Raw genomic sequence first — 9,795 nt, 5'->3', positions numbered from 1 at the left:
CTGAGGAAACGCATCTCCTTGGTTCCAAGGACATGTCTCATGCTGACAATGGTAGCTAAGTGCTTTCAGCCCCCTTTCCTTCGAACTGATCATTTCCGCGCCTGCACTGACACCCTGCTTATTCCAGTACAATCATCTGTGGAGCTGAATAATAAACCAGATCAGAGAGCTAATCCAACTTGAAAAACACTCCTCCTCTCCTCCCTTTTTTTCCTCTTCTTTTTGAGGATATACTGTCTGGAGAAACATTCACAGAACCAGATCTAACAAAAACAGAGGGAAAAATCCTCCACGGCATTACAGTCAAAAAGAAATTAGGTACCAAATTACATTTGTGATTCTGACCTTATATGACCTCTTCAGAATCATGTGAATGGGGTCTTCACTTTTTTTACTCTGGCACCCTAGTATATAGTTAATTTTCCTTTCATTTAGTTAATGAACCATAGTTCAATATGTCATCATCAAGATACTATAGTTGTATATATTTCACAAATTAAATACAAATAAATATTAAAAAAATAGTTGATTTAAACCCTAGATCAAAGATATATAAGCACAGCAGTACATTGAATATATTTTCATTAAAGATCCAATTGAATTAACTGTTCACACAGCTCCTACATAGCCAGCTTGTCATGGCTTTCTTTGCAGCTTCACTACCTCTATTTTTGATGGAGATTTAAAAGGTTTCCTCCCTTCCCCTGGGATTAAAGACAGTGATGAACTCTAATTAGCCACCTGCACCAAAAGCACAGTTGCTACAGCTTGTTTACCTTACAAAGGCTGCTGCACCCCTGGGGAAAAATCATATTGTGGTGTTTTTTTTTTTTTTTTTACATTTCAAATCTAGTCCCTTCAAAAGAAGTTTAGCAGTTTATGCAATTTTTAACACTACTGGGAGGAGAAAAAAGCTCCTTTTCTCACAATGCTACCTGGGTTCCATAAAAGAAAAAAATACATACTTTTTTCTTCTCTCTTTTTAACTTTTCATTTTTCAATTAGCAAACTGTGTTTATAGTACTCAGTGACTCACCCATTTGGTATCAGCTGTAGTATTCCACTTTCTCTAACATGTAGAACGGGATCTTTGAAAATAAAAATAACATTTGGCATTCATGTGCATCTGCCAAGAGCTGTGCTCATGTTAATCTTGTAGCCAATAAAACCATATTTTAAAAAAATCAGAAACAAAAGAAGTCTCTTTCGAATCCTTAAATACAATGATATTTAAGTGTTTTATTTTTATTGTCAAACTACATCTTTGAAGGAACCATTATTTAGGATTATCAGATGATACAGCTATAATTCAAACTGCATTCTACATTTTGATTGGCATTTTTCATGGTTGTGACTGGCTAAGAAACCAACGTAAAAAAACGTTCTTCTTTGTTTGTCTTTTGTATGACCTGATTCAGTGACAGGCAAGTACTACTTATGGGCCTGATCTAAAGCCCAGTGAAGTCAACTGGAATGTTTCCAATGATTTCATTAGATTTTGGATTCGTTTTGAAGTGCAGCAATTTACTCAACTCTGAAGCATAAATTACAGACATTAAAAAAAAAATAACAAATTATTTGTGTGTTTCTGGATTACTGACAGCAAAATGTATGATGTCAGAAAAATAATAGGCAGAGATAGCCTGCATAAGTTGGAGAAGCTTAAAATATAGCCAAAGACAGGGGAATATTCTTTGGCAAGGGTAGAGGCAGCATTAGCTCCAGAGCTGATTGAGGAAAGTTGAGTAATTTGACGGACAACTAAATCATTAATCTAGTAGGGGAAGATGCTATCTGTCTCACTTAGTCACCATTCTGCTGTCTGCTTGCTGGACTAACACCTGGTTGAAAAGATGGCCTGCTATCACTGCAGGATGAGTTATATTTCAGCAACAACTGATGAAACCCTTCTGGAAGTGTTAAGAATTCCAGTGGCCTAAGCTATAAGCAAAGGCAGATGATGTCAGCCAAACTCATTATGCCACAACAGGCAAGACAATATTAAAGATAATTGAATGTGAATGTCATTTAAGCAACAAAATATTAATCAATCTCCTTCTGAAATACAAATATTAAAAACAAAAGTGGGAAAGAAAATAGGTATTTCTGCACTGATATTTTCCTTCCTCTTTTGCACTTCACTATAGCAGAAATCGTCTCGTGTTTCTTAAATTGCATCTGTTTTCTGTTGATTAAATCTCTTACAAAAGCTCACCTTACAGGTGCTGACCAATTTTCCCTTGTTCCAGTAAAGTCTGTGCTCAGCTTTATATATCCATACTACTCCCCGTGAATTAATATCAACAGAAAACAAACTATTTGATACCAAAGCAAAGCCTTTGTTTCACTTTAATAACAAAGCAATTTTGGTAGCAATCCCAGAAAGGATAGATAGATTTGTATAGAGAATTTCCTACATAAGATGGGCAATTAGATAGTATGAAACGCAACTTTTGGTTCTCAAACTTCTATTTAATTTGGGAACCAGTATGATTTAGTGGCTAGACTAGCTTAAAAGACAGGGAGCGAGAAGAGTCCAACGTTTTCAGGAAGGCTGGGCCACCGACTGAATGACCTTCGGCTAATCACTTAATCGTTATGCTCCTCAGTGAAACCAGCTGCAATACTGGGTCAAAATACACACAAAAAACTCACTGAGAAACAGATGCTTAAGTCTAGTTCAGTTCTCTGAAGTAAATAAATTGGGAAAAAAAAGAGTAAGGCAAATATGGCACAAGAGCAAGACATTGCTTTACCAACCTTACTAACTCAAACTGAGATGCAGCTGCACTAAAACCTACACAAGTACAGTGTTGCATATCACAGAGCTAAAAGTCAGCATGAAATATACCCTGATGTCTATCTGGTTATGAAAGGCTCACATTGAACCTAGATTACCTCTTTGATTTTGGAAACAACAGTGGAAAATCCATGGAATAGCATCCCATGAGGCGGAGACTAAGTTCCATACAGGCAAAAGACACTTAGGTAAAGGAAATAAGCACTAGTAGTACTCGATACTTTCTGTGTTTTGTTGATACTTGTATTTACTATAAAGCACTCTGTATTTTTAAAGTACCCCCCCCCCAAAAAAAAAAAAGAGAAAAGAGTTATTATGGCTTTCGTTCCAATATAGACATTAGCTCAGAGTATCTCATGGCAAACAACAGCAGGCACAATAAATACAAAATTAACCTGGCAAAAAAAGGTACAAGAATAGGGAATAGAAACCCATCCAAGTTCCATATTTGGATGTTGAACACTACCTAGATCATCATGTTCATATGAAATTTTGATGTTCTAGTTTCCTCATCTACAAAATGGATCTAGTGGCATTTTGTTAAAAAGATACTCTGCTTTCAGATTGAGACTAAAAATGTTGCAAAGGAGTATTTCTCAGAAATGTGTTTCAAGTTTAAAAGGTCTGCAGTTCTAGAGAAACTCACATTGCTAACTACGGCAGCTCTGCTTGACTCTCCATCCTTTCAACTAATGTAACATTTAGTTAATTTGGTATGTCACTAACCTGGAGTAGGGGGATTCACACACAATTCTCTTATGTGTCAGCATCAGATGAATTCATCAAGCATTTTGCAGAGAATGTACCTGATTTTTTTTCTTAAAAACAGGCAGAAGCCCTGCTTCCTACTGAAATGCCACACAGTGTGTGAAAAATATACACATTCAAATTTAATGTTACTTGCAGTGGCTTACAAAAATATATAAATTTTCAGCAAAGCACTTTGTTATATTTGTTATATTTCTTTTCACAGTCTTAATCCCAACTACTCCAATCCCAACTACTTCAATAATATCACTTCATACAGTAGGAGTATAACTAAAACTTGACCTAACCTAAGTGAAAGGAGCCACTAATGTATCACTTCAGCCTACACAGAACCTCTCATGGTGACAAGCCAACAAAGCAGTTATTTTTGTGCCTACATATAGTTGGCAAAAGCAGAATGAGCAGGAAAAACTAGTCCACTCTTGCCTTTCCTACACCTCAGAGTTATTTAGCACAATACCTGGAGAAAGACCAAACTCAGAATCAGACATTTCTCAACTCCAGAGCTCCAGAGTTGGGCTGCATCCTTTATGCTTTCGCCAAAACAAATCTCTTGTTCTTTTATCTTTTTCTTGTCAGACACTGAGGATGCTGATCGTGTTCTCTTAACGAAATGTCAACACCGTTGTGTTCTTACTCTCCTGTAATTTACACTTGAACATGCCAGAAAAAAAAAAAAAAAAAATCAAGGCACTAATGCCATCTAAAGGCTAACAACTGAACTGCAATCTACTGGCATTATAACCATAAGGCTGACCACTGCATCTGCCATCTACTACAAATTTTTACTTGTAATGTGATTTATTTTAATTTTAATAATAAATATTATTTCATGTTACTGCATTTGCACTTAATTTAAGCAAGACTGTGTCCCAGTATGAAATATTAGTCATTTCAATGCACAATATAAAGAGACTGGGGGAAAAAAAGAACAATTTTTCAGTACAGTGCAAATGTTCACATTACCTACAGTAATATCCTACACTGATTTAAACACAGTCACTCGTGTTTCATCTTTATAGGGCTAAGGACATTTTTGGGGGGATAGTGGATAAAAATGGATATGGATCTGCCCCCATCCTTCATTTCAATTTTCTTGGACTCAGAGCATACTTTCACATCATGCAGCCTCCAAATCCCTCATCTACCTCCATGGCTACAGTAGAATCTATATTAATCAACTTACAATTTCAGATATAGACAGAGGAACAGAAGTCTCAGTGATAATAAATTTCTCTACGTATCATGAAATCGATAGCTGGACCAAGGAGAAAGACTCAAAGTCCTCATTGAACACTTAAGCTATGCACCCTGTTTGGCCCGCTGGCTGGATAATGAGCACATGCTACTGCCAGGCCAGGGAGCACAAAACACACAGTTCAGAATCATGCACAATACACATTACCTTGTGTTCAACTAGCACTTGGTGAGCAGAAAAGAAAGATGAGAGTACTGCAGGACATGATGGAGAGCTAGAATCTGACAGAGGTGTCAGAGCAATGTGGGTGGTGTCTAGAAAAACTATGGGAATAAATGAGACAGGTGACACGTCAGGAAGCTAGTGCTACTCTCACAGGAGGGGACCAGAATGGTGAAAAGACATAAGATACAAAGCTGTGGACACCAGCATCCAGCACTTCTGCTACTCAAAGATGTGCTATGTTTACAGTGCAATTCCTCATGACTTCTAACTTCTGGAATGACTTTTCTTGCCCAAGCTCTTAATATTTGACTAAATAAACCTATGACTTCAGACCAACATCTTCAACAGATTTTAATGAAGAAGAGTTCCTCAAGGTTAGGAGGAACAATTTTTACCATAATGTGTTTTTCTATCACTTGTCTCAGACAAATGATTACCATTCACTATGAGAAATCCAACAGAAATTAAGAACTACAATAGTATCTTTCAGAAAAAAATCTCAGACCACCCACTACTGCAGTGTCAAAAACACTTCTGATAGTGAATTAAGAAATATCAACATTAGATCATGTGCACTTTTTTTATCCTGTCTTTTTCATTCTGTGTGAAGCCATTCTGTGGTTGTAATTAGCTGTTCTCACTGGAATTTATTCCACAGACTTAAACCAACCTTCCTAATGCTTGCTCTATCATGCTGAGAAACCAAGTTCTGACTGTGATGAAATTAGTTGAAAGTTTTATGCCCTTCTCAAAGAATGCTGGCTTGCAATGTTAAGCTCCTTCAGCCTGACACTGTATTAAACATACATGGATTTAATACATGGAACCAAGGCAGCTAAAGTAACAGGCCAGGAGTTACAGCATTGACCAAAATTCTAGAGAAGACAAAATGGTACAGGATGGGTACTTTTTCAGAGGATGCTAGTTTTAAATTCAAGTAGACTGCATTTCTGCAGTCCCCTGAGATCTAATGAATGTATGTAATACTGGGAGTGTATGACCTTTCAATTGTGCGTACAGCCCAAACTTCCAGTCAGCTATAAATAGCATCTAGGACTAATGCAGCCACTACTATATTCTGCTATTGTTACACAGTGCTATTCTGAAAGACAAACATGAAATCAGGCCTATTCTTCATCAGCAGAGTAAAAATAAGCTTGTCAACACACACAGATCCATAAAGCAAACTGATTTTGTTGAAGATGCCCTTATTTCTCTTTAAGCTTGATCCATCACCTACTGAAGACAATAAAAATCTTTCTATTGACTCACTTAAATGCTGGGCTGGACGATGTTAGCTACAGGAAAAGCAACATTTTCCTATCACCAAGTAACAGTACCTCTAATTCTTGCTTTATTTGCTGTTATAGTACTTGTGTATATCTTCTTTTTTTTTTTCAAAAATTTAAAACAATAACTTTGAACATGCTATTCAGATTTGCTAGACAAGGAGTTTGAATGACCAAAGATGCTCAATTCAAAGTTGAAAATCTTCTTAAGCAAATAGGCAACCTAAAAAGTTTTTTTAAAAATAAAGACACATTGTGATTCTTATTTTACAGTGTGTCCTTAATCACCAGAACTTAAAATCATCATTAATACTTATCCTAGACAGGTTTAAGTGTTTTTAATTCCTGTTGTTTTGCCTATTATGTTTTAGTGATGAGAATCTAGCCTAAATAAGCATTCTGCTAAAGTAAACAAAAGAACCTCAAATTCATTGTATGTTTGCATACTCTTCTCATTGTTTTCCCACTACAGAGTTACAGAAATTGTGTGTATTTCACCATTTTGTTATAGTATTTCTAAAAAAGAGAAAATGAGAACATGAGAGTTATCACTTACTATTCATGCAGTTACATGCACATCTACTCAGTGGTATAGTTCAACAGCTCTCTCCGCTAAAAGGCAGCTGGTGTGATTGCCATGGCCCCTCTTCCCTGTGTGACACATCTGCCTTTCTGGGGCCGTAACACACGACAAAAATTAATTGTCTTAGAAGAAAAAAAAAAAAAAGAGTAAAACGTTGCATTCCACAATCTGTTGAATGCAAACCATTCAAGCGAGTCCTGAAGGAGGTGAGGCCCCTGCTTGGAATTGGTACCACAGCCAAAAAGTGAAACTTTAATCCAATGACAGCCTGCTGCTTCCGGCTCGCCTGGCCTCCCGCCCGCTCCTGCTCCCGTCACGAGGCAGACCTGGCTTCCTCAGGACGCCGGGGGCTGCTCCGCACCCGCACTTAAACCACAGCGGCTGACAGGAACAGGGACGGCGACTTAAGGCCCGCTGATGAGGCCCGGGCGACGGCGGGAGCTCCCGGTCTCCCTCCGCGGGCGACCGTTAGGCAGCGGCGGCCGTTAACGCCCGGCGCGCGCCGCCAGCCTCAGGCGGCTCCAACGGCAGCTCCCGGCCGGCTCCTCCCGAGATAGGGGGCAGCTTGTAACGAGGCCAGATGCATGCGTTTTTATTTATTTTTCCACACAACCAGCGTTAAGAAGGATCCGTCCCGCGCCTGCGGCTCTCACGCCCTCCCTTCAAAGCACGGACAGGCATCTTAAAGCGGCAGCCTCGCTCCTTCGTCCCGGGACTCGGGGGAGCGCGGCACGCGGTGCTTTCTCGCCGAGCTGCGCGTGTGGAGGAGCCGCCGGGGCGCCTGGGGTCGCCTCTTTCGGAGACGTTTTAAACCAGGGCGGGGGAAAGAGCAGCCCCGCTGCGGCTGGCGGGTGCCTCCGCGCGGCGGCTATCGCGCAGCAGCATATTTCGAGCTGCGCCTTAATCACGACGCTATAATTAGACAGCAGGAGGCCGCCCGGCGCAGCTGAGCGGCGGCACCGCGCACCCTACGTTCAACCCGGCCGCGCCTCCCCGCCTCCCGCCGCGCGGGCACAGCGGGGCGCGGGCACCGGCGCTGAGGGGGGAAGGGACACGCTCCTGGGCGCTACCACTGCAGCCCAGGGAATGATGAGGGGGACGCGCAGGAACTGCCTCTCGCCTCGGTGCAACCCGCTTCCTTAAAGTCGCCCCGCTGCGGGGGCGGGGAAATAAAAAATAATAATAATAAAAGATCCTCAGGGGAGGTCGGCACCACGTGCCGCTTCCTCCTGGAGTACCGGGGCTTCCCACAGGCTACCTCCTTCTTCCCCGTCGCGACAAGTGGTACGAGCCGTGGTCAGGCGCACAGGTGTGGCCGGTGGGACAAACCAAGCGTGGCCGGGGGGGGGCGCGCGCGCGCGTGTAGAAGAGTGATGAGAAGCCGCGAGGCGGGAGGGCGAGAGCGGGACGGGGCTGGAGGCGACCGCATCATCGCAGCGCGACCGCCGCGGGAGATTGAAGCGCCGCCGCCGGCCGGGCCCTGGCGAGGCGAGGGGGAGGCGGCGCCGCTGCTCCCGCAAGTCGTTGTCCGCAGCAGGGGGAGGGGAGGAAAGTAGGAGCGCGCCCGCCCCTCCTCCGGTAAGTGCCAGCCCGCGGGGGGGAGGGGTGCGGGGCGCGCCCGCGGCGGTTGCGGGGCGGTTAAACGGCCTGCGTGGGCCCTCGCCCAGGGCAGGGCCCGGCCCGCGCTGCGCCGCAGGCGGCCGGGCCCGCCTGGGCCGCGAAGCTGCTGTCCTTGTGGCGGGTTCGGAGGCTGGTGGCGGCTGCAGGCCCTGGGGCCGTTCGCGCCCCTTAGCACTGGAGGTGTCTTGCCCCGGCGAGATTTCCCAGCCAGAAGGATGTTATTTTATGTATTTATTTGGTTAAGTTGGCGTTGTATGGAGCAGGGAAGGGTGCACGTGGAGCTAGCCAAGAGTGGCTCTCCTCTCTCAAGGTTGTGGTTTGGTGAGGTAGTAGGAGATGGTAGTGCACCCCGTTACCCTGCAGATAGCACAGCCGGGTAGTGGCTTGAATCATAAAGCTGAGCTTGACTTTTTTTTTTTTTTTTTTGAAGTGCTTTGCTTGAATCACTTTCCTGAGCTGACTGTGTGACTAGTGGTTGGTGCACAAGAACTTCCAGGATCTGGAAATGCTGCTTTTAGTGACAGCACAGACTGAAGGTATTTGTAGTAACTAGTTGCTGATTAGCTCTTTGAGTTAGAATTTGGTCATCTTTGACGTGGCCTTCTTCTTAAGGCTGAAGCATTTCAGGTGCCCTTTGATTGACGTTTATCCAAAACCCTTTTTAATTGTGTGTGTGCTGGCATTTTTTTTTTTTTCAGTGGGAACTTAACCTTTTTAGAAATGTATGTTGTCTTTTGTAGCTGCACATCAGCAAAAATATGTGTGGTCACTGCCTGATTGACTTTAGGAGTTAGACAAAAAGAGCATGCTTTTGGGGAACTGACAACTATGTGACTCTAATGTTATCTGTTCATTCACTTAACAGAACTACATTTGCATTATGTCACATATTAAACGATCTTGCTTTTTGAATGACCTCATATGTAAAGGTGTTCTCGAGTCCATCAAATATCATGAGATGTCCAATAGATATGAGGTATTTGCCTTTTGTCTCACTGGGCTCTGAATCATAGTGACAAAAGGCTCAAATACAAGATTTGTGCATGTGGTAGAGTGCTACTGGCACTGAAGGTGATCAATAGAATGGGGAAGAATGGGATATTCGAAAGAAATTCTGCAGCTGGACACTAGTTTGCACTGTAGGTCACAAAAGCATTTAGTATTGCCTAATTTGTGGAAGAAGCAACTGTCATATGCAAGAATCTGTTATATTTAATTTCTTAAACAAATATGGCATCTTAGGCAGTGCCAGCAGTTGTTTGCTGTTCAGCTTTGGACTGGACTTTTTTCACCTTGTGAAAAGTTTGTGCTT

Source organism: Tinamus guttatus, unplaced genomic scaffold (genome assembly GCF_059628265.1).
Source record: "Tinamus guttatus ecotype Peru unplaced genomic scaffold, ASM5962826v1 Tinamus_guttatus_pri_ptg000247l, whole genome shotgun sequence".
NCBI classification, from domain to species: Eukaryota; Metazoa; Chordata; class Aves; order Tinamiformes; family Tinamidae; genus Tinamus; species Tinamus guttatus.
The sequence above is the reverse complement of the archived record's forward strand: the minus strand, read 5'-3'. Positions refer to the sequence as shown.